General features: G+C 42.7%; 2 long non-coding RNA genes across 2 annotated transcripts in view; one reads left to right on the top strand and one right to left on the bottom strand.

The window, feature by feature from the left end:
• The window catches only part of LOC138743065 (uncharacterized), a 32,709-nt gene extending 24,580 nt beyond the window's left edge, over window positions 1-8,129 (top strand). Inside the window, exons 2-3 of the long non-coding RNA XR_011344634.1 lie at window positions 7,306-7,403; window positions 7,884-8,129. This is a non-coding gene — a long non-coding RNA (uncharacterized lncRNA). The remainder of the gene's footprint in view (window positions 1-7,305; window positions 7,404-7,883) is intronic.
• The window catches only part of LOC138743066 (uncharacterized), a 116,196-nt gene continuing 92,502 nt past the window's right edge, over window positions 2,736-26,429 (bottom strand). The window contains exon 2 of the long non-coding RNA XR_011344635.1: window positions 2,736-2,828. This is a non-coding gene — a long non-coding RNA (uncharacterized lncRNA). The remainder of the gene's footprint in view (window positions 2,829-26,429) is intronic.

The raw sequence follows: 26,429 nt of genomic DNA, 5'->3' as shown, positions 1-26,429 counted from the left end.
GAGTGAATCGGTGGAGGAGTTTAATGGAAACTGGAGAAGTGGATATTAATGCTGTCTGGTTGGTATTTACTTCACGGTTAACAGTTTCCTTCACAGATGGCACAGTTAGTATACAAGGCCAGAACAGTTAGCGTAGAAGGGCAGCACAGTTGGTGTAGGAAGGTGGCACGGTTAATGTAGGAGGGTGGCACGGCTAGCGTAGGAAGGAGGCACGGTTAGTGTAGGAAGGTGGAACGGTTAGCATAGCAAGGTGGCACGGTTAATGTAAGAAGGTGGCACGGTTAGCGTAGGAAGGTGGCACGGTTAGCGTAGGAAGGTGGCACGGTTAGCGTAGCTGTTAGTGCAACACTATTACTCAAGTTTAAACCCGGCGCCATCTGTAAGGAGTTTGTACGTTCTTCCTGTGTCTGCGGACTTTTCCCCGGGTGCTCCAATTTCTTCCCACCTTTCCAAGGCAGTTCCCAGTAGGAAAAACACAGGTCTCGCACCATTCATTGGAGGGATATAACCAACATTTCGGATCTGACCCCTTCTTCAAAGTATGAGTAAAAAGCAAGCAGGCCCCTTAATTAAAAGGCTGGGGGGAAGGGAGGTATGGGCAGGAAGAGAAGTATAGGCCAACAGGCAAAATATTTCAATTGGTCATGGATAAGAGTCCTGGAAAGAGGGAAGGTGAGAATTGATCAGAACGGGGAGGTGGTTCTGTGAATGCAGAGCTGGAGGAAGGGAGGTAAAAAGGAAAGAGAAAGTCAGACCTCAAAGAAAGGTGAAAACTTGGCTGCCCCTCCACTACCATCAACTCAGCCTTCACCCACATTTCCTTCATTACCTGCACATCTGCCCTGGCCCCATCTGCCCAACAAGGACGGGATTCCCCTTGGCCTACCACCCCTCTAGCCTCCACTATCTCCACCACTTATTAGGTGATCCCACAAGTAGTCTCATCTTCCCCTTCTCTCCCCTCCCACTGGGACAACTCCCTCTGTGACTCCCTCATTCGCTCTTCCCTTCCCACTATTCGTCCTCTTGGCGTCTCCCGCTGTGACCACAAGAAATGCTCCACTTGCGCCTGCACCTCAACCCTTAACCTGATTCGGGACCCCAAAGAGTCCTACCAAGTGAAGGAACATTTTACTTGTAAATCTGCAGAGGTCATCTACTGCATATGGTGTTCCCATGGTGGTTTCGTCGATATCGAAGAGACTAGATGTGGACTGGAAGAGTACTTCATTGAGTATCATCGCTCTGTTTGCTGCAACAGCATGGATCTTCCAGAGGCAACCCATATCAATTCCCCTCTCCATTCCCCTGTTGACAAGAACGTCCGTGATCTCATGAACTACCAGACTGAGACCACCTGCAAATTCGAGGAACAAAGCCTCGTATTCCATCCTGGCACCCGTCCAACCAGATGGAATCAACTATTTGCGAACCCCCACCTCCCATTTCTCCCCTTCCCCTAACCCCATTCTTCTTTCCTATAGCTGTCTCTCTCTCTCAGTTTTCCACTATCTCCTCTCCTCCAGCTCTGCATTCACAGATCTCCCTCCCCGATCAATTCTCACCTTTCCTCGCCTGTCCTCCTACCCATGTCCAATTATCACCTTGACTCTCGGCCTGTGCTCCTCCCCTTGCCCTTTCTTCCCTTCTCCCCCAACCTTTTTATTCAGGCACCTGCTTGCTTTTTACTCAGACCTTGAAGAAGGGCTCAAGTCTGAAACGTTGGTTACATATCTTTATCTACTCTGGATGCCGTGAGACCCAGTAAGTTCCAACAGCATTTTTATGTTATTACATTTTTTAAACATAGAACATTCCAACACAGTACAGGCCCTTTAACCCACAATGTTGTGCCGAACTATGCAAATCTGCTCCACAACTATCTCATTTTTCCTATAAGTTTCTATTTTTCTCACACCCATGTGTTGATCAAAGAGTCTTTTGAACGCCCTGATTGTACCAGCCTCCAACTCTACCCCTGGCAATACATTCCAGGCACCCACCACTCTGTGTCAAAAAAACATACCTCTGACACCACCCCTAAACTTTCCTCCACTCACCCAAACATTTTGTTTCTTATTTTCTCATAGCATGTGGGCACTGTTTGCCAGATTGTGCTTGAAGCCCAATCCCATTTGCCCATGAGGAGGTGGAAGGGAGACAGTTCTTCGAACCATTAGAATATACCTCATTGAAGAGAGAGTTCCATGGACTGCCCTTTGTAACACCTGATGTACATAATTTTTGTGTTCAGCAAAGTAAGATAAAGTTATTTGAGCTAAAAGGGACTTCATTTATCCTGAGCACTGTACTGCAGAAGACATACCAAGGCCTGGGAGAGCATGTAGAGTAGATTGAACAGAATAGTAGCAGAGATTTTAAATACATAAAGAGTCTAAAGACTCTTGAACCACTAAAGGTTAAAAGAAGATTTAAGAGGCTTTCAAAACGATGAAGGGTTTTCTGATGTAATAATACAGCAGTTCCAGAACAGCTTCAACACTGGAAACTGTCCATAAAATTTCACAATGGAAACTAAAAGGCATTCTACCTGTCAAAGCCATTTGAGAAAATGGTTAAAGATACAGGAATCTGATCTTTATACAGTAAAATCCTTGGTATCCAGCACCAATAGAGATTGGTAGATGCCGGATAAGTGAATTTCTCGGTTGCTTAAGATTGTGTGTTGCGTGAATGGAGAACTAACGGCAAGGTACACCAATTTTAAACTTCCATATTCTTTACCCATTTATTTCTTGCAATTTTTTTTCTGGTTGCTTGACTTCCGGATAACAGGGATTTTGTTGTAAACGGTTGCACCACGGTGTCTAGAAATAGAGGATTGCATTTTTAGAGTGGATGCCAGGGTGGCTCCTATGTACTCAAAACACAAATTCTGGAGCGCAAGACGATTCATTGCTCATAGTAAATATGGCACAGTTGGCATAGCAATTAGTGCAACACTATTACAGCCCCAGCAACTGGGTACTGTCTGTAAGGAGTTTGTACCTTCTTCCTGCATCTGCGTGGGTTTCTTCCGAGTGCTCTGGTTTTCTCACGCCCTTTAAAACATATTGGGGTTGTAACTAATTTGGGTGTAATTGGGTGACACGAGTTCATGGGGCGAAAGGACCTGTTACCATGCTGTATGACTAAATTTAAATTTAACTCAGCTGGTCTCACAGTGTCCATAGTAGGTAAAGATACGTTTCTGATGTTTCAGGCCTGAGATTTTCAAAATGTGAATAAGGCTCCTATGTTCAACTTTGGCTCCTATGTACAATTTCTTCAGTCTAAATACAACTACCTTAATGAAGGCCTGAAGCCCAAAACATTGGTTCTCTACCTTTATCTTTTGCTATATAAAGTGCACTGTTTGGCCTGCTGAGTTTCTCTAACTTTGTGTTTTTACTTCTTGAGTGTTGTTGGAGCTGTTCTAATCCTGGCAAATGGACAGTATTCCAGTAACGTCCTGACCTATGACTTATAGATCTTGGAAAGATTTTGATAGGAGTCACTTACCACAGGATATCCATCCTTTGATTGTGGTTACCTAGTTCATGTGACTGGCCCAATAGAATCCCTGGATCAATAATGGCCATCTTTACCAGTTGATGACAATGTGAAAGCCATTGAATGTCAAAAGTTGAGGTGATTATGCTTGCTACTGTAGGAGAGTGTCACTTCTGGGTACTTGTGTAGCACAGATGTTACTTGTCTCATCACCTTATCTTTAAATGTGCATCCACTTCCTGCTGCATATAGACAAGGACTTTTTTAAAGTTTTTGAGGTGTACCAGACCAGTAGCAATAGAAATCTACCAAGACAATGGTATCTTCAAAACAATAACGTTAACGGCTCCACCATTGAGGTCATTAAGAGTATCGAGTTCCTTGGAGTGCACTTGACGGAGAACCTCACATCGTTCCTTAATACAAACTCCTTTACCAAGAAATACCAGCAGCACCTCTACTTCCTGCAAACGCTAAGGGAAGTTCATCCCCCACCCTTCTTTCTACAGTGGATGTATCAAGAGCATCCTGTACAACTGCATCACCACCTGGTTTGGAAGCTGTGCCACCTTGGGCTGCAAGACCCTGCAGAAGATAGTGAAAGTTAGCAGAAAAGATCATTGGGGGCTCCCTTCCCACCATGAAGGACATTTACACACTCAATGCAGGAGAAAGGCAATAAACATTGTGAAGATCTCTACACACCCCTCATGTAAACTGTTCTCCCTTCTGCCATCTGGTAGGAGGCACTGTAGCACTTGGGCCCTTACATCCAGATTGGGCAACAGTTTTATCCCCCAGGCCATCAGACTTCTAAATTCCCAGAACATATGGGGATAGGGTACCGAGGTTTTTACTATATAAGTCTTAATATTTCAATGTGATTAACTTCAATTCTAACTTATAACCATATAACCGTTTACAGCACGGAAACAGGCCACGTCGGCCATTCAAGTCCGTACCGGTTCACTTGAACAACTCCACTAGCTCCTCTGCAAACTCCTGAGGAAGTAGAGGCTTTCTTCATAATGCCATTGGTGTGTTGCCTGGCATTAATCAGAACAATCCCCAAGTTTTGACTTTGGCCAGGTGGCTTGTGTCGTAGTCAGAGCTTACTCCTTGCAGTCTTTCTGCTTTTTCTTTTGCAAATTTTGATTGGGGAAAATTAATTTGAATTGAGCAAGGCCGCAATCTTAGAAATATGGTATATTTATGTAAATATGCTCCGTGGCCTTGGATAAACGTTATCTCGTCTTTACTGTGCGAGCATGGTATGATCGATAAATAAAGATGACTTGACTTGTCACCTTGGAACCATCAACAAGTGCCTTCTCGTTTGTGTTGAGAAATGTTCCACACTAATGGGTAGATGCCAGCTTTGGAGCTGTCCTAGAACTGCTGTATTATCACATCAAAACCCTTCAAGGCTTCATGGCTTTAAAAGCCTCTTAAATCTCAACTTAACCTTCAGTGCACCAAGGGAACAATTCAGTCTTCAATCATGTAAATAAAACTCTGCTACCATTCTGCTCAATCTCCTCTACACCCTCTCCAAGACCTTGATACATGCTCTTCAGTTCAGAGCTCAGGATTAATTATCTTTATTTCTAAGAAAATTCCTTGTCTTACTTTGCTGAGCACGTAACTCCAATATGTCAAGCATCTTAAGCAATAGTCTGTGTCTGGTTGTCAACGTTTTTAATCAACTGGGATTGGAAATTTGTGCAGCAAGATAGTTATGACATAGTAGCGACCTGGGTTCGGATCATGCGTTGTCTGTAAGGGGTTTGTATGTTCTCCCCCCTGTCTGTGTGCATTTCCTCCAGGTATTGTGGTTTCCTCCCACCCTACAGAAACACACAGGGGTTATAGGTGAATAAGGTGTAATTGGACAGCATGGGCTCTGGGCCAGAAGGGCCTGTTACCATGGAGAGTGTCATGGTAAAATATTCCAAACTTGGAGAGCACCATGTAGGTTTAGAGAAGATCAGATACAGCGTCGCAGGTTGACAAGACTTCAAATGAAAGTTTGTGTTCCATCTCAAAAACTATAAAGCAACAATGAGGCATAAAACCTCACGCAGACATCAGTCAGAGGTTTGTGTACAACACTGGGCTTACACGAATGGTAGGGAGAGTTCAATGTCAATTCAATTTGGTTTGCTTGAAATTAAGACATGAAGAAAAACTTGCCAGTTTAGTAGATTATAGAGAATAATTCATGATTATTCATGATTTTTTTTTTAAAGCATTTCAAGACTTTCATTGATCTTGTGAAATATTGGGTCAGATTTTTCCAAGAAATGGCCAGTTTCATTAACAATGATTTCCCAGGTAAATGTCAGAGATCTCAAGGCCCTCAGGCAAGTGTACAGGAAAACATAAATCCTGAACTGCCTGAAAGTTATTCCCCGGGAACTTCCCAACAAAGCACAAATGCTGAACTCCTGACATCCACATTTAGACCTGGTGTGAGATCATAGCCTCCATTCATTTCAACCTGTACGGATTATTCACAGCTTTGTTCCCATTAATTGCATTTATTTAGTATTCAGTTATTAAGCCTTTTAATGTTTCTCCAAGATTTTCAAATAAATATTTAATTATGTGATTAATTACAATAGCTGAAATGTTTTTCAATGGTCCTGTCTGTCAGATATTTACAAGATTTAATTGTTTGACGGCCTGTCAAGCCATAATTGTTGTTTTGCATTGTGTTTGAATGTGTGTGTCCCATGGTTCTTTTTGTCTGGTTGTATATGTACTGTCAGATGATAATAAACTTGAACTTGAGATTGAACCTTGTCAGCATACTTGTGAGCAGGGTTAGTTGAGGCCTCCCCAGTCTACTTCAGGTGGGCCCCACATAGCTCACAGCCTTTTGGAGTGAGAAATATTACTGTCCTACTTTTAGTTTGCATTTCAGACCTGGGTCCTCCGTCAAGTATGAAATGTCCTGTCGTGGACTCAATCCCTCTCTCGTCAGTTCTTCACATGTCTCTTTGTTATGTGACCCAAGGCTGTTGTAACCCTAGATTGGCTACAAGCTAACACAATGAAGTAGAGAGCATGCATTTAATTGTTTTCTTTTAAGCCTCACTGACCAGGGTAGGTTTTTTAAATTTTTTTATAGAAACAGCATGGTAACAGGCTCTTCCATCCCATGATGCTTCATCACATAAATGCACTCATGTGCATACCAAACCCATACGTCGTTAGAGCATGGAAGGAAACCAGAGCACCTGGAGGAAACCCATGCCGATGTGGGGGAAACATACAAACTCCTTGCAGACAGCGTTAGAGTCAAACCTGGGCCTCCGGCGCTGCAGTAATGTTGCGCTACTCCCGACATGCTGCCCTCAGACTTGGTTTGGGAGTTTGCCTCTTTGGGCAACTGCAGGCCTAATCGATTAGGGATCAACCTGTTAAAACCTGGTACTCAAGGTTTGTGGAGGGAGAAACAGGGTTGATGACTTTTCATTACCAGGCTGATCAACAAATGCCGACTGCCAGTCACAATCAGGAAATTCTAGGCCTTTACATTCACTGAGTGAGCATGGACACCATTTTGACATCCTCACTAGCCCACAACCGATGGAATTACTAGTATTTGGAAGTAAATTCATGAATGATATTAGTGAAGGTGAATTTTATTTCATTTAAAAATTGAAATTGAGTTTCTTTTGTTTTTGATTTTACAGCTGTATTGTCTAATTCACCCATTGGTCTTGCTCTGCCTCATTAAGATCTGCAATCTTGAAAACAACTTTCTCTTTCCTTTATTTCCTTTAGGATATCCTATCTGAATGTGGGATCAACTTTACTGTCACCTCCAGAGATGGTTTGATAGGTGGGCTAGATCTCTTCATGTTATCTTTGGCCTTTTGCAGGTAAGACCAACTTCAAGCAAATCACATTTTGCAACTTAGCTACAGCATTTGATAAATATTTTCAAGGTTGCAGTTGAATAAAGTAGACATATGGGGCACCAATATCTCTGACCAGAAATCCCTGCAAAAGGTAATGGCTGCAGCACAGTACATGATAGGCAAAACTCTCCCTGCCATCAAGAACACCTACATGGAACGCTGCCAACAGAGAGAAACAATAATTATCAAGGATCGACACCACCCAGGACATGCTCTGTTGCCACCAGGAAAGAGGAACAAATGCCACAAGCCACGTACCACCAGGTTCAGGAACCGGTGCTACCCCTCCTCCATCAGACTCCTCAACAGCAAACTCAATCAGGGACTCATTTGAGGACTCTTACATTCCGTCATATTTATTATTGAATATTTATTTTCTGTAATGCACACTCAGTTTGTTTACATTCCTTTCTTTGTTTCATTTCTCTTTTTTGTTTGCAGATCTTTTCTTGAGAGCAGTTTTTTTGCATTACCAATAAGTAGAAATTCTGCCTGGCCTGCAGGAAAAAGAATCTCAGGGTTGTATGTGATGTCATGTATGCACTCTGACAATAAATCAAACTTTGAACATAATTTCGGTCATTCCAATGTCAGTGATGAAATTGAATGGTGAATTATGGACTGAAAGGTTTGCATGAACCACTTCATAATGTTGATATTGAGTCCGATGTATTTGATCACAGTTTGCAACAGCATTATGTGTGTATTGATCATTTGTTTTGTATTTGACTAATAAAATATATCGCCTTTGCTTTGGAAATGGGAGTCCCTAATACAAAACCAATGCAAAATTAAATTGGGCCATGGATTGAATAAAATAAATCTTCCATTTTAATAATAAACATTGCTGGTGTGGAATGTTAACATTAAAAATGAATACATATACAGTACTTGCCAAAGATCTTATGGTGATAATGAATGACAAGGTGGACATTCACTATGAATTTGAAACAGTGGGATCTGTTCTAATGACCAAGCTTGCTTTCAGCTGAAAGAGCCTCCAGAGTGCTAAGATCCACAATAAATGAGCACTTCATTAATGACTGCCTAATTAATGCCCTAACAATGGTTCACATTTATGGAAACCAGCCTCTTTCATTGTTGCTGCAAACACTCCCAATTTACACATTCATCACACCTCCTTCATCCTGTTGCATAACTGGTTCATCTGACTAGATACACATCAGCAAAATCAAAGTGAACAGGTAGGGGATTGAACACACGCTAGAAGTCCTTGTCAGATTATAGTGTTCTGCAGTGCAATGAATAATCACAACCCCAGAGGAAAAATCTAGTGAATGTTAATGCCAACTACATAAACAATATATCATCCAGAAATAAGGCGAGTTATGAAAAGGATAAATTCAGCAATTTTCTCTCTAGATTTTGGTCAAATTGCAATGTTAGCTTTCAGGTTTCCCAATAGAAAAATCTCTTGATGAGCATTGCAAGTTTGCCTTTCCATTTGTTTAACACTATCCCGCTCACAATAGGAATAACCATCCGAATTTGGCAAGCTTCGATATATTACATTTTTTATTTCTTTGCCCTGTCTTTATTTTGCGCTGGCTCTCATTGCACCCTCTACCCCCCTCCTCCCATCGGCAGGAGTGCAAAAGTATTTTCCAACAGGCTAAAAGTCTTTCCTGCAGCCTTCAGGCTTCTGAGTGAACCCACAACAGTGCTTTCATGCTGCCCTTGCCTGGTGCCAATCGCTTCTCCTTTTCGTTGTAGTCGGATACTCTATAAATTGTGCATTTTGCACGGCTGTATGAATAGTTGAGGAAAGCAATTAATCTGCTCATAGAAGAACCCTTCTCAACGTACCAGGTATTTTGTGACAAATAAACTGGAAGTGAAGCTTGTCATCAAGAAATTGCCTTTATTATCCAGTGGCCTTCCTTTGGTTTAAGATAGAAGCTCTGGTTAAGTTAGCAGCTCATTTAAATAGAGCAACTATCAATTGCCATAAATCACAACTGCTGGTCAATGCAGTGGCCAGCATTATGGAATACCAGCTGGAAGAAAAATCCCTTGCAACAGTGAGACAATGTCAAGTTAAAATGCAGCATCCCCAAAATGCACAAATACACCACACCATCGGGAGACGGTGCATAAGGGCAGCACAGTAAGTGCAACGCTGTCACAGCGCCAGTGGCCTGGGCTTGAATCTGCTGTAAGGAGTTTGTACGTTCTCCCTGAGTCTGCATGGGTTTCCTCCAGGTGCCTCGTTTTAATCCCACCCTTCAAAATGTACAGGGGTTGTAGGTTTATTGGGCAGCAAGGGCTCGTGGGCCAAAAGGGCCTGTTACCGTGCCATAGGTCTAAATTTAAAAATCAAGTCCTAGGATGCTGCATGTTTGCCTGGCCTAATGATGAGCAAATAAGAAAGAGATGCAAAAGCTTTGGAAATGGCAAACCTGTGGTCTCTCTTGCAGAAATATTCAATGTGTATCGGAATAGATGGCGGGGGATATCTCCTGCTCCCGGATGGAAGGAGCGTGACGTGTAGGGGTCCAAGCAACCACAACTTCACCAGCTAATAGAAAGTGATCCTTGGTGTGTGCCAGTTATATTTGGAGCATAAGTCATGTTCCAGTGCATCTTCAATGGATCACAGCTACTGTACTCATTGTTGATCATTGCAGCAACACACAGAGTACTGGAAGAACACAGCAGGACAGGCAGCATCTGTGGAAAGTAATAGATAATCAACGTTTTGGGCTGAAAAATCATCAGGTACAGTCTTCAGCCCAAAATCCCGACAATCTATTGCTCACCATGGGGGCTGCCTGACCCACTGAGGTCCTCCAGCACTTTGTCTATTGCTCCATTTTTCCATCTTCTGCAGACTTCTCCTTCACCTCTATTTTGCTCATCATTGCTCTCAGAAGATTCTGACCGTTTTTGGGCTCCTGGAGAGAACCCCCCCCCCCACCGCCTCACTGCCCTCACTATCACTTTCCTCCTCTTCTCCTATTCTGTATGCCCCTGTCCTCGCTCTCCCTTTCTTGCTGCACTTCAAGAGGAATGTCTACTAAAATATTTGCATCTGAATGCAGCTAAACACAAACTCCTCCACACTCTGGCATGCCTCGTCTTGAAGATTCTGAAAACTTCTTTCAAGTTTAGAACCTTCAAACTTCATCGAAGAAAACAATCTTTGGAAGTCCATTAGCTCTGAACCCGCAAGGACGATTAGCAAGTAAGTAAACAAGTCACGTCCAGTGTCAAACAAGTACAAGCTGACAAAACAGCGTTCTCCCATCCTCAGTGCAAAATACACAGACATACAACCAGACGTAACACACATACAGAGAAACAATACATATGCCAGACAAGTATTCATATATACAAATAAATAAATATTGTTTCGTGAATAGGAAAGTCTCGGATGGCTAGTGAGAACAGTTCCTTTGATCGTCCAGCATTCTCACAGCCCATGAGGAGAAGCTATTTCTCAGCCTGGTGGGGCTGGCTCTGATACTCCTTGATCTCTTCCCCGATGGGAGCAGCTGAAAGATGCTGTGTGCAGGGTGCAAGGGGTCCTCAGTGATTTTGCGCTCCCTCTTCAGACACGGATCCCGGTAGATCACGTCAATGAGGGGGAGGGAGACTCCAGTGATCCTCTCTGCCAATTTTATAGTCCCGTGCATTGACCTCCAATCCATTTCCCTGCAGCAACCATACCACACTGTGTTTCAGCCGGCCAGAATGCTCCCGATAGAGCTCCTATAGAAGGTTGACATGATGGTGGCCAGCGCCCTTGCCCGCTTCAGTCTTCTCAGGAAGTGCAGCCACTGTTGCACCTTCCTGACAAGTGAGGAGATGTTGAGTGTCGGTGATAGGTCACTAGTTAAGTGAACTCCAAGGAACTTGGTGTTCTCCACTCTCTCTACTCATTATTTAAAATTATTGTAAACAATGCAGGTTGGAGGGAGTTGGTGAGATAGTTTTACTGTTGATAAGTGTTCAATCCATTGAATTGCCAGTGGCCTGGGTTCGAATCCAGCCCTGTCTGTAAGGTCAACATTTTCTCTGAGACATGCATGGGTTTTGCATGGGTGCTCTGGTTTCCCCCACCCTCCAAGATATACAGGGTTGGTAGATTAATTGGGATGCAGTGGTTTCATTGGGCCGAAGGGACTTCTACTGTGCTGTATCGTTAAAAAAAAATTAAAGCAGCAGATGCTGGGAATCTGAAACCAAATTCAAAAATGCTGGAAAAACTCAGTAGGCCAGGCAGCATCTGCAGAAAGGCGAAGGTTGGCAGACCTAAAAAGTTGACAGCTTCTCAGATGCTGCCTGGCTGGGTGAGTTTCTCCACCATTTTCTGCTTTGGATGCAGTTAGTTAATGCAGGGATCAAATCAATGTTGCATGCTGATTGATGCCCTGTTCTGCATACTTTCGGCAGGTGAGAGCAAGCTGTTCATACTCCCCCTTCCCAACACGATGGGTGGGATAACTCACACTCGAGAACTTACAAAAACATCACAGCCCAGAGTGGCACTTCATAGCCTCAACATGTAGCTGGGTAATTGCCATTGTTTTAAACTAGAAGTCTGCAGATGCTGGGGTCTTTACTACACAAAAGTGCTGGAGGAACTCAGCAGGTCAAGCCCCATCCATGCAAAGCAATAGGTAGTCAATGTTTCAGGCCTGAGCCCTTCCGTCAGATCTACCTGAAGAAGAGGTGAGGCCTGAAACATCAACTGCCTATTGCTGACCCTGGATGCTGTATTATCGTCTGAGTTCCTCCAACACTCTTTGATACTACACAGATTGTTTTGACTCCATTGTTTTGACTCTGAGTTAAAATACAAAATAGTTCAGGAGTCTGAGGATACTAAACCTTCCTATTTGTGAGGAGAGTATCAGCCACACAGAAAATTTTATAGTAAGTAAAACGCAGAAGTCTGCAGACACCGTGATTGAAGTTAAAACACAATGCTAGAGAAACTCAGCTGGTCAGTGAACTTTACATAGCAAAGATAAAGATACACAACTTTACATTAATTCCATTAATCCCTTGTCCCACCTGCTTGAGGATAAGGCGAGACGATTTCTGCTGTTACATCTGGATGTCATACAGTGTGATTTAGAACTTATGAACAGCAGGATGCATGTTTATCCAAAGTTCAGAAGCTAACCTTGTCAGTAAACAGCCCTCATTCGATTCACTCCCGCTCTTCAATTTGGTGTTGTGCCAAAATGCAACATGTCACCAGTGAAGTTCAAGATTGATTACAACTTCTGCAAGAAATTAAGCAGATTTGTATTGGCAGGAGATTATATTTCAAAGGCTGCTTTATGCTTTATCTCTCAAGGTGACCGCCGGCAATCATGGACATCTCAATTTAAATTAAAAATTATGTTTTCTGTGCTCAACATCTTATAAGAAGTGGGCACAATCTGCAACAGAAAAAAATACAAAATAATACTGCTATCAAACAACCTTCTACAAATTGCACTGTTATGAACACTTTCCAAGCTATATAACATCCTGACGGAAGCTTTAAATTCTTCCAAGAAGAGAACATTTTGTTTAGGTCCCAAGAATCCTATAAAACAATTGGCTACATGACATCATCCTTGAGATTTGGCCATGACCACAGTCTCAATAGAGCTTATCTCTCAGTCTGCAAAACCTAGGGGAAATATATTTTACATCCACTTAATTTTAAGAAGGATTTGATACTCCTAAAGAAAGAAAGACTTCCACTCCATCGAGGACATCTACATGAGGCGGAGTCTTAAAAAAGCAGCCTCTATCCTCAGACCCCCCCCCCCCACCCAGGCCATGCCCTCTTCACTCTGCCACCATTGGGGGAAAAGGTACAGGAGCTTAAAGACAATAACTTGATGGCATATGGAGTTTCTTCCCCACTACCATCAGATTCCTGAATAATCAATGAACCAAAGACGCTGCCTTACTTTTCGTACACAATTATTGTTATTGTTTTATTTTTATAGTAATGTTGTAAGATGGTTATAATATGAATGTTTGCCTAAGACGCTGCCGTAAATCATCAAATCTCATGAGTTGTTCATGAAAATAAATCCTGATTCTGAAATAATAAGGCAGTTGAAATGTTTTTCTGGGTTGGAGAAAATACATATTTTCTATTTCTTTTCAGATAGTCATATGGGATTGTGGATGGGTGAGCAGGTAGTTTGTGAGGTGGTGCTCTCCATCCTCCAATCACTCTTGATTCCTCTTAAATCTGCTCAATGCCATCTCAAATATTGCTTCTGCAGCGTAATGGGCCATGAATTCTCAAGGTGTCTTGTCAGGAAGCTTTAAGAAGTGCTAAACTTGCCCTCCCACCTCAGCCCTCACCACATTTTGAGGCCCCAAAAAAAATCCTTCCAAGTAAAGCAACATTTCACTTGTGAATCTGCAATGGCCATCTATTGCAATCAGTGCTCCCGTTATGGCCTCCTCTGCATGAGGAGAAAAACTGGAAGTGGATTGTGAGTATTTTCTGTTGAGCACCTTCGCTCTGTCGGCTGCAATAGCAAGGACCTCCCAATAACCAACCATTTCAATACCGTGCTCCACTCTCATGCCGACATATCTGTCCATTGCCTAATGTACTGCCAAACCAAGGTCACCAGCAAATTGCAGGAACAACAACTAATATTCCATCTGGGCATGCTCCAACCAGATGACTAACATTGACCTCTCCGACTTCTTTCTGTGAGGCCACTCCGCTGTGTCTCTTCTCTTTCTCTCTCTCTCTCTCTCTCTCTCTCTCCTTTCCTCATCTCCAATCAGTAAACTATTCCCTCCTCTATCATTTCCCAGCTTTTTGTTCTTCTGGCCTCCCAGAAGTGTGTGTGGAAGGTGTGCTGACCGGCTGCATCATGGCCTGGTATGGGGACACCAATACCTTGAGCGTAAAGCCCTGCAAAAGGTAATGGACACAACCCTCCTTATCATCTATGGGGAACGCTGCTTTCGGAAAGCAACAGCTATCATCAAAGATCCACACCACCCAGCACCCGCTCTGTTCTTGCTGCTACCATCAGGAAAGAGGGGTTGGTGCCACAAGACTTGCACCACCAGGTTCAGGAACAGCTGCTCCCCCTCCACCATCAGACTCCTTAACAACAAACTCAATCAGGGACTCATTTAAGGACTCTTACGTTTGCACCATATTTGTTTCCTCTCTGCTTTGCAGTCAGTTTGTTTGCATTTCTTTGTTTACGTGTGTACATTTGAGGTGGTCCACCACCGGCCTATTGCAGGGGACAATGTCTGTACCTGCAGGAGTGTAAGGGGACAGGACAACACCTGGCCGGCTGCCAATCAGTCGGCATAAATGGATCAAACCCCACCCGGTCGGGTGTCAATCACCCTCCGGGATATAAACCTGCGCCGGCCTCCCGAGGCCTCACACTGAGTTGCTGCAGCCACAGCCAGCCTGCCTCTGTGGATTAAAGCCTGTTGTCCAGTCTTTACCTTTGTGTGTGTCTGATTCCATCTAACAGCGCACCACAACATTATGTACAGTTTTTATTTGCACAAAAATAAGTGGTAATTCTGCCTGACCCACAATCTCAGGGTTGTATGTGATGTCGTGCATATATACTTTGACAATATATCTGAAATCTGAATCTAAAATCAGGGTTTGTATACTCCCATCACGACAAGCAAGTGAACAACACAGAAATCAGTAACCAAGAGTTAAAGAAAGTTTAAAATAAAAAAAACAAGTGAAAATATTGGAAATATTCAGCAGTTCAGACATATTATTTTTTATATATTAAAGTTTTTCAATACCTGATGTTACTCTAGTGACTGATTCTAATCATTAATTAGTCATAGGCTGCTTCATGAATCTTTGTCTACTGTTTCTCATGAGATCTGTAGTCAGTTAAATCCTTTGAAGTGCAAAGTAAATTCTTTGCACCTTCACACTGCAGTGGAGAAAGAGTGCCTGTGTGATCTCCAGATCATATTTTCTTAAGAAAATCAAACTGTTCTTTCAACTACAAACCAATTAATATTTATACCAAGAGTAATGTTTGTATTGTCGCATTGAGGTAATCACATTGGGCCAAAGAAAACTACAAATGAGATCTAGGATCTTGAGCCCTTGCATTTGCCTGGTGTTTACTGAAGCTCTTCATGAAAGCCTCTTGATGGTTCTGCCTTCAAATACAGTTCTAAGTTCAATGGTGAAAGATGTCACACTGGTGAAGGGGAATTGCCCATAGAGGGTACCTCACAGGTGGATTACTCAGACCAAGGCACGCTGCGTAGCTCAGTAGTGTGATGCATGTATGTGCAGATGCACCCTTTGAAACTAACTCGACTATGTAATATGGCCCTGATACTGTTGATATTGAGCTGAGAGTTAACTACAGTAAAACGCCTGTTCTCTGGAATTCAAGCAACTGGCCAAAATTTGCAGATTTTAAAAAAATTTAGACATACAGCACGGTAACAAGCCATTTCAGCCACCCAATTAACCTACACTCCCCGGTATGTTTCGAATGGTAGGAGGAAACCAGAGCCCCTGGGGAAAACCCATGCAGACACGGGGAGAACGTACAAACTCCGTACAGACAGTGCAGGATTCGGATTCCGGTCTTGATCGCCTGTGCTCTGAAGGCGTTGCGCCAACTGTGCTTCCTCTAAAATAAATGGGTAAAAAAAAAAACACTGGTTTAAAATTGGTGTGCCTCGCTGTTAGTTCGCCAACCATCCAGCACACAGCCTAAAGCAACCGGAAAATTCAATTATCCGGCATTTACCAATCCCAGGATACCAGTGGTTTTACTGTGTTTCCAATAAAGTTTCTGATTATAACCCTACCTCCATCTAATCATCTGGGTTTGCAGAAACACAGAAAACCCAAAGGTGCTTGGGAATGGCGTCAGATGGCTGAAAAATTGCAAATGTTCTCAAGCAAGGAGGGAGAAAGAAAACTATGAAGTAGTGTGTCTAATACTGTTGGTAGGTGCAACAGCCTGATATTTTAAATATCCTAATGCAACCATATAACCATATAACCATTTACGGAGCGGAAACAGGCCACGTTGGGCTTTCGAGTCCGCACCGGTCACTGATTTTGTGCGCCCTCCCCAGTCATTGGTCCCGGTAGATCTTCATTCAATAACGATGGACAAATTCAATGCAGGTGGAATCAGTCGTAGAAATGTTTGTGAAACGTGCAGTTCAATACTTCATAGCTACTCTTCGAAGGGGATAAATCACTGAAAAGGGAGGGAGCTTTGATCTTTAATGTGGACAGACCGCAGTAACTAGTGCGGGGGATGGTAAATGTAGGTAGTGGCCCTTCGAAATTTAACACTACACTTTTCATCTGAGATTGAATATCCAACCACAGTAACACAGGAGCACAGAGCTCAGGCATTACAAAAAGCCAAACATCAGCAAGGCAATGTCGTTGCAAGTTTAAAGTAACTTTACACTTGTCCCGTACAGGGAATTTATCAACGTTAATGTTTTTAAGAAGATCCTCTTCCTTAACCCCAACATCATCCAGCACATCCTGTTCTATTCCACCCTCACAACATCCGTTGACACAACATCTCATCACTTGTCAGGAAGGTGCACTTTCTGAGGAGACTGAAGCAGGCAAGGTTACCGGACACCATCCTGTTAACCTTCTACAGAAGCTCTATTGAGAGCATCCTGGCTAATGAGCCTATTCGCATTTTCATCCAGTTAAAACAAGAAAATCTACAATTAATAAGGTCAAGTGCAATACACAAAAGTGCCAGAGAAACTCAGCAGGTCATCCATATGAATTAAAAGGCAGTCAATGTTTCAGGGCTAAGACTTCCATCTGCCGCTCACCTGGATTTTTTTTCCAGATTCCTGACGAAGAGCTCATTTATCTTTGCCTCCTAAGGATGCTGTGAGACCTGCTGAGATCCTCCAGCATTTTTGTGTTTTTACTACAATCACGGCGTCTGCAGACTCTCGTGTTTCACTGAAACATGGGCTGACTTTGCTTCCTATGGATGCTGAGTGACCTGCTGAGTTTCACCAGCATTTTTTGCGTATTGTGTTTCCATCCTAATAATTTTTACATATCACAAACAATAGAGTTACTAGCACTTGTCTCTGTTGAACGCCACTGGTCACAGACTTCCAGTCAGAGAAACACTCCTCTACCACTCAGGGAGGCCATACCAGAAAGAAAATGAACTTAACTTTACCCCTGGTTATGTGACACATGATAACGCGAGAAGCTTTATTTAGTGATGTATAAATTGAGTTTTATTTTATTTCAAACTTTGTATTTTATTGAGCGCCAGCTGAGGAGATGACAGTGAGAGACTGAGATGCATCAACAGGCATTAATACTGAAAGAAAATAGTGGCGCTTGACTCTCAGTGTATTATATGAACATATTTAATATCTCTATGATTTCTCATGCTTTCATTCTTTGCTGTCATGTTGATTAAAAAAGGATTTCAAAATGTACAATGGACGTTTCTAAAGAGTGAATACACCAAAAGTACTCAGATAATAGCAATGCCTGTTTAACTTGTCAACTGACATAGAGTACCTCCAATCTTTTGTTGTTAAAATATCCTTCTCCTGCAACAGAACTGCAAAGCACTTTCTTCTGGGATAAAGGAGTTGATCTTTGACATTGTAAATGTGGAGAACAAATGCTGGATCTCTCTCTCAGCCCCTCCACACACACACACACACACACACACACACACACACACACACTAGGGAATGCTGGTTGTATCTCCACTCACAAATGTCTTCTTCTTTGACATTGTAAATTGTTGCACACAGCTCCAGGAAGGATATCATTAAGCTGGAAAGTGTGCAGAAAAGATTTACAAGAATGTCACTGAGATTGGTGGTTTTGAATTATTAAGAGAGGCTGAAAAGGCCAGGGCTTTGCTCCCTGGTATATAGGAGGCTGAGGAAGACCTTGTAAAGTCAAGAGTTGCGCAGTCTGAATAAGTGGAGTGTTGTTCAGCTATGGTTGCTTCCCTTGCTCTCAGGCAGCATTCTCCAAAGTGGATCCAGATTTATAAAGAAACATTGAGTTTCATGCTGAGTTTCTTGACTTAAAATTCATGGCTTCTGAACTGCTTCAAATCCAGCTCATCATACTCACCTCCATTGAAATGTGAACATGGAAGAAGATAGCATTCAGTCCATTTTCCCTCATCCATCCTATAATCATCTCCATCCCTTGAGGTTATTCCAGGCTTGGTATCTCCTCCTGAGAAACACTAAGACTGGAGATGCTGGTGCCCTGGGCAGCAAAGAAATTGCTGGAGGAGGCCGACACGTTTATTGTCATCTGATTTCAGAAGTACAACCCGATGAAACAGTGTTCTCCAGTCTTCGGTGCAAAACACGACCAAACACACCCAGACAAGCAATACATATGCAGGGACCAGAATTCACATATACACATAAATAAATAAATAAATGTTGCTTCATGAACATGAGTATCTCAGATGATTTAGTGCGAGCAGTTCCTTTGGTCATTCTGCGTTCTCACTGCACACAGGAACAAACTTATTCCTCAGCTGGATCTGATACAACTGCATCTCTTCCCCGACTTGAACAGCTGAACGATGCTGTCTGCAGGGTGAAAGGGGTCCCCAACTCACCAGATCTGATAGCATCAATGTTTTGGCTCTGGGCCTTTTATTGAGACAAAAGAGAAATGGGGATGATGTTGATATGCAATGGGGGGGGGGGGGGGGGGGTAACAATGTACGGAGGGGCCAAGATGCGAGAGGCTATAGGACAAAAGATATGAGAGGTGGACAGACAGCTAGAGGGAGAGGCCAGTAGGAAGTGGGGGGGGGATGGGGGGAAATAAAAGTTGGAAAATAAAAGAAAGACAGAAAATAAAAAAGAACAAAAGTACAGGGGTAAGTAAAGAAGAGATGGATGGGGATGGGGGTTACCTAAAGTTAGAAGAATAGATGTTGATGACATTAAGTGGGACCTTCCAAAAGATACCTGTGAGAGTCAAAGGGTTTGTAATTCCTCAGGACATATAGATAGCATCACACAGCTTGGAGACAAACCCTTAGGCATCTACAAGAGGTGGTGCACATCTACAAGAGGCGGTGAACGTCTACAAGAGCAGGTACACGTCTACAAGAGGTGGTGCACGTCTATAAGAGGTGGTGTACATCTACAAGAGGTGGTGCATGTCTACAAGAGGCAGTGCATGTCTACGTCTACAAGAGCCAGTGCACGTCTACAAGAGGCAGTGCATGTCTACAAGAGGCAGTGCATGTCTACAAGAGGCCGTGTATGTCTACAAGAGGCAATGCACATCTACAAGAGGTAGTGCACCTCTAAAAGAGGCAGTGCAGGTCTACAAGAGGCCGTGTATGTCTACAAGAGGCAATGCACATCTACAAGAGGTAGTGCACCTCTAAAAGAGGCAGTGCAGGTCTACAAGAGGCAGTGTACGTCTACAAGAGCTAATACACAACTACGAGAGGTGGTGCATTAAGAAAGCAGCCTGTATCCTCAAGGACCCTCACCACCCAGACCCTGCCCTCTTCACATTGCTACCATCAGGAAGGAAGTACAGGAGCCTGAGGATGAACATCCAATGGCACAAGGACAACTACTTCACCTCTGCCGTCAGATTTCTGAATGAACAATGAACCACACACTCTATTACTTTCTCTTAGATTTGCACTAATTTATTTATTTTTAAATGTAATTTTACAGCAGCTTTTGCACTGTTGCCACAGAACAATGAATTTTGTGACATGTTGATGACAATAAATTCTGATTCTGAACTGTTAACACTAGTCTAAAAGCACCCACTTATACTCATGCTACAGTAATCACATTTTATTCTCTCCACATTCCCATTAACCATACCCACGATTCTGCCACTCAGCTACACACTAGAGGTTATTTAAAGTGCCCAATTCAACAACTGGACCACATGATTTTGGGATGTAGACCTTTTACAACACTGAAGACCAGTTAAGACAATAGATCTATGCTGGTATTTATAATACAACCCATCTCCAACATTAAAATCTTCAATTCCTTTCTCTCTTATATATGCGTGTATCTTTCCTTTAAAGTTAATATTGATTTTTGCCCCAAAAATTATCTGTGATGGCACATTATACACTCTCCTCATTTGCAGGACATTGCTCCAAAAAATATTTTAAAACTGCATATGCTCAGAATCTGAAATACAAATAGAAAATGCTGGATCATTCCGCAAGTCAGACAGAATTTTAGCTTTTGTGTTTCTCTAGAATCTCATGAATGGCTGGTTGAATTTACTGTTGACTTTGTGGAGTGTCTGAGGAGATTTGGTCCATCACCAAAGACTCTCGTGAACTTCTCCAGGTGTACCGTGGAGAGCATTCTGGCTGGTTGCATCACTGCCTGGCGCCAAACTCTCAGGACAAGAATAAATTCCAGAGGGTTTTTAACTCAGCCTGTGACTTCACAGGCACCAGACTTCACTCCATCGAGAACATCGACAAGAGGTGGTGTCTTAAAAAAGCAGCCTCTATCCTCAAAGACTCCCACCACCAAGACTATGCCCTTTTCATTCTGCTACCATCGGGAAAAAGGTACAGGAGCCTAAAGATGAGCACTCAACAGCACAAGGATAGCTTCTTCCCCGCTGCCATCAGATTCCTAAAAAATCAATGAGCCAAAGACACTGCCTTGCTTTTCATGCTCTATGCTGTAAGTTGGTTATAATATAAATAACGCTGCTGCAAACACCAAATCTCATGACTTGTTCATGACAATAAATTCTGATTCTGATTACTTTTGCTAGATTTAGGCTTCCTTACAGGTCTAGTTGGATTGACCTTACAGAGAGTGAGTATAGAGTCATCAAACTGATTGGACTCCTTGAACAGAATTAGCTGAATATTGCCTTCTGCCATGGTATAGGTCTTTCCCATTTAATGCATTTGCAATGGTACACTATGTCAGATAAAGTATCTCAATATGAAAACACAACTTTGTTTCTGAAGGCTGCACAATGCCCAATAATGTCAGACAGTTACATCGTTCTGGGTCTGGAGTCACCAGTGTCCAGCCTGGGTAAAGTAAATAGAAGATTTTCCAAGCCTTAGTGCATCAGAAGGGTCTTTATGGTTTCATTTATTTAACTGAAGTCCCATGGTGGGATTTCAACTAATCCCAAACCAAACCTTTAATCTAAGACTGTGTATTAACTGTTACAATGCCTGCACCCACAATGAATGTACCAGTTCACACGCCAGGGTGTTAAAATATGGGCTTGAGAACTTACAAATAATTTTGTATCAAAAACAATTCAAGATCACCTTATCGTTGATTTTAGGAAGGAGAGGCCGAGAGATCACACACCTGCCTGCATTGATAGGATGGAGGCAGAGAAGGTTAGAACCTTCAAGTTCCTGGGAGTCCATATTTCAGAAGACCTCTCCTGGAGCCAGCACATAGAAGCAACCATGAAGAAGGCCCGTCAATGCCTTTACTTTCTAAGGAATCTGAGGAGATTTGGCACAACCCTGAATACGCTATCAAAAACATCTGCACTTGCACCATAAAATAAATATACTGTCGAGTTGCATCACAGCCTGGGCTAGGAATTTGAATGCACAGGAACACAGGAGATACCTGACATAATAGCAAACATAATCAGGTCCTTCACAGGCTCTGACCTCCCATCCATTGAATGCATCCTCATGAGATGGTGCCTCAAGAAGGCAGCCAACATCATAAATGACCACTCCCCCATCACCCTGGTCACAACCTCTTCTCACTGAATCCCTCAGGCAGTCGGGTACTGAAGCTTGAAGTCCAGTACCTCAAAGACAAAGAACGGTTCCCTTCCGATGGCCGTCAGGCTCGTGAACCCCAACTTGCTACACTCATCGTGGACTGTCATCCGTCACCAATAAAAGACTTTGTGCACTATTGCAAAGTCACTATTTTTTGCACTGGGATTTAGTGTGACAACTTACTATCTGTGTTTGCATGTGTTGTCCCCTTTTAATTCAATTAATATTTTTTTAAACCAACTGCAGCAAATAAGAATCTTGACGTCCAAATAATCAAATATTCTGTCAATCTTCCCGTACTCCTGCAATAAGACTTGTCTTGTTTTCATCTGAATACAAATCCCCTTGGAATATTTCTTTGTGGATGGTACAATGTGAATGAAAGTTGTTAGTTGTGTTTTTTGTTTGATTCCATCATGCCTCTCGTATGGAGAAGTGCTGTTGAGGTAATATGTCTTGGGCAGCAGTGTTAAGAGAGATGACTAAATCTTTGATTGAAAAGACAATCGGAGTGATCGGCATGATTTAGCTCTATCGGTAGGTTTTTTTTAAAGTTTTTAATTCAGATTTGTTTTTTCTTCCTTTTTGGGGTTTTTTTTTTCTCTCTTTTTTTATATATTTTTATTAATTATATCATTTTTTTAGAGATAGTTCATACTCTAAACTGATCTAAAAAAATTTTTTATGATATATTTTTATTCTGCAATATTATTGTTTAATATCTCTGTATTAATTCATTATTTACTATGTATTTTTCTTATCTCTTTGAACTGTATGTGTTTATAAATTATAATAATAATAAAAAGATTTGAAAAGAAAGAAAGAAAAGACAGATTTTAAGGAGGGCTTTTTCAAGCTTTTGTCATGACTGATAACTCAAAGAAGGCAATAGAGAAAGTCAGAGGTAAAGAAGGCTGAGGCCATTGGCGGATAATTATGTGGGACATTGATAGAACCATGTGGTTTTATTAGAAAAGAGCTCAATAAGAATTGTTGTGCAGTTTGCATTGGTGTCATGCTGCAGGTTTGCTGGAATAACAAACAGTCGATGAACTGATGGTTTTGTGAGTTCAAGGCGATGCAAAATCCACCACAATGTTCTATCATTTCAGTGCAGAGCCCTGATGTGGCAGCATGGAAAGGCTAGAACAAGTGGACAGTCAGCTCCCAGTCAAAATCTATCATTCTGCCATGCTTAAAGGCTACTACAATCATTCCACTGCCTGATGGAGAAGGTTACCAAGGGCCTCAATAACTATCGACTGGTTGCTTTAACACTGGTTATTATGAAGTGCTTCGAGAAGCTGGTTTTGCAGCACGTTAGAGCCAATCTCCCATCCACCTTCAATCCATACCAGTTTGCTTACAGGACTAATAGGTCTACAGTGCCACACTTCCTCACTTAACATTGACCCACTTAGAACAACAGGAATGCTACATGAGGTTGCTTTTTATCGACTTTAGTTCTGCTTTTAATACTGTTATTCCAGGCAGACTGGTTGGTAAACTTGCTGACTTAGAATTTTCCAGATCGATTTGTCTAAGGATCAAGGACTTTTTAAACAGACCATTCCCAGTCTGTAAATTTAGGCACTCATTATTCTCCTGCTCTCACACTGGTTTCCCGCAGGACTGTGTGTTGAGCCCAATGTTGTATTCTCTTTATACCTACAACTGTGTTTCCTCTTATACAATCATAAAATTTGTCAATGACACAACTGCAACTGGCTCATTTGAAGGGGCGACGAGTCAGCCTATAGGGACAAAGTCAGAGTGATGCTCAGAAAATAATCTGGTATTAAATTCTTTGAAGACGAAAGAGCTCATAAAGGATTTCAGGAGGAACAGTATGGCCCCAGCTCCATTGTCTATTAGTGGGGACTGTGTAGAAAGGGTTACCACTTTTAAGTGTCTGGGAACTTATTTGGCTGAGGATCTTTCTTGGACTATTAATACCACCACTATAGTCAAGGTGTTATATGGCGAGCTCTCCACTGGCCACCGAGACAGAGGTACACCAAAGAAGAGGTACAAGGACTGCCTAAAGAAAGCTCTTGGTGCCTGCCCCATTGACCACCGCCAGTGGGCTGGTATTGCCTCAAACCGTGCATCTTGGCGCCTCACAGTTCGGCGGGCAGCAACCTCCTTTGAAGAAGACCGCAGAGCCCACCTCACTGACAAAAGACAAAGGAGGAAAAACCCAACACCCAACCCCAACCAACCAATTTTCCCTTGCAACCGCTGCAACCATGTCTGCCTGTCCCGCATCGGACTTGTCAGCCATAAACGAGCCTGCAGCTGACGTGGACATTACCCCTCCATAAATCTTCGTCTGCGAAGCCAAGCCAAAGAAAAGAGTCAAGGTGGTACATCAGCGTCTCCATTTTCTGAGAATGCTTATGAAAGTTAATCTGCAGGAGAAGTTATTGATGTCCTTCTATTGGTTCTCTATTGAAACCGTGCTGGCTTACTGCATTCCTGTGTAGTTTCCCAACTGTACAACAGCAGGTAAGAGGGATCTTCAGAGGGTTATCATTGGGTCCTCTATGGAGGATTTATTTTGATCTCATTGTATCAGGAAGCCAGCCAATATCCTTCAGGTCTCTCCTCACCTGGGCTACCATTTGTTTGACCTCTTTCCCTCGGGTAGATGATACAGGTCCATTAAATCACGGACACAGTTTCTATCCCAAAGCCATCTGAGAATTAAACCCCACCAATTAGTGTATTCTGCATTGTTTTATTGCTGCTGTTTTTCTTTCTTGTTTTTATTGTTTTTATATTTGTGAGAACCGCGAATGTATTTTTAAAATTTTGTTTCAATTTTCTTACACAATAACAATAAAGTACAGTACTTAGGTGGTTAAGAAAACATTCAATGATCTTAGCAGCTCTCCAGAGACCAGCCATCTACAATCATATCCATTTGGCAATCACATGCCTACCCAAAGCACTAGAGTACTGGGCTTTCTTTTGTCTCTACACCCAAGGAAGGAGGCTTGGAACTGCAGTGGCAAACTCAACTGGTATCTGAATGGCTGGATTGGCCTATGAGGAGCTTCTGAGGAGTTAGTTCACTGGGCCTTAAAAGAATTAAAATTGATTGAAATATCTAAAATTCTAAAACTGATAAGGTGGATATTGAGAGGCAGTTGGACAATCTAGAATTAAGGGGCAAAGTCTGACATGAGGAAAACCATTCAGAGCTCCATATCCCAAAGGGCTGTGGATGCTTCATCACTGAATGTATCCAAGGCTAATAAATATTTGGACGCACAGAGAACAAAGGGTATCTGGATGGGGTCGGAAAGTAAGATTTAGGAGACTTCAGTTTAATTTTAACTGAAAGGCAAAGCAGATTTGAGAATCTGAGTGCTTCATCTTATTCTTTGACAGCAAAGGGTAGGAATCATTGTTGCATCAGGACCCTGTAGAATTCGGAATCAGGAAACATGAGTTAATGTGCAGCAAATGGCTTGGCCATTCTTGGATGTGGTGGAAAATTGAATATTACCAATAGAAACAAGCACATACCTTAACATAGGCAAAGCCTTGTATAAATCATATGGTACTGAGCAGTAAATGGAAATTGTGGTGCTCCAGGAAATGCTATAACGGCTGCACTGCCGGCGGTGCAAACCCTGCGAGAGCACTTCCGCAGTGTCCAACCGCCCGCTCCTAAAGCTGGCAGCTCCTTGCAGGCTTTAAACAACCTGTTAAAGGAGCTGGCGATGTTTTTATTTAATATCCTGCAGCTGTGGGGTCTGTGCTCAAGATGGTGGCACCTGTGCTGGTAGTGCCCTCGAGGGGTGGCAGAGTCAGGGGAGCAGTGGACCAGAGCAGGGCACCAGAAACAGGAAGAAATACCTCCTGTTGAGCAGGAAAAGCATAGGAGATGATCCTACTGGGTGGTGATCAGCGAGGAGGTTCAGCGGCTGAATGACCCACACAGGCTGCTGGAGACTGGCTTATGGAAACCAGATACTGGAACTGGTATTCAGGAGGGTGCTGGGGGCAAGCGGAGACCCCCAAAGGGCCTTGGGCGCTGAAAGCTTCATGATCGTGTCAGAGATTTGGATCTGGAACTCAGATTGCCAAAGAATCGAACAGGAGTCAATACAGTTACAGAGGTTGCAGGAGCTCTGGAGGTGTATCCACAGACACTCAGTGACCCTTTTGCTTCCCTTTC

The sequence above is a fragment of the Narcine bancroftii genome, chromosome 9, assembly GCF_036971445.1.
Source record: "Narcine bancroftii isolate sNarBan1 chromosome 9, sNarBan1.hap1, whole genome shotgun sequence".
Lineage (NCBI taxonomy): Eukaryota > Metazoa > Chordata > Chondrichthyes > Torpediniformes > Narcinidae > Narcine > Narcine bancroftii.
The sequence above is the reverse complement of the archived record's forward strand: the minus strand, read 5'-3'. Positions and strand labels throughout refer to the sequence as shown.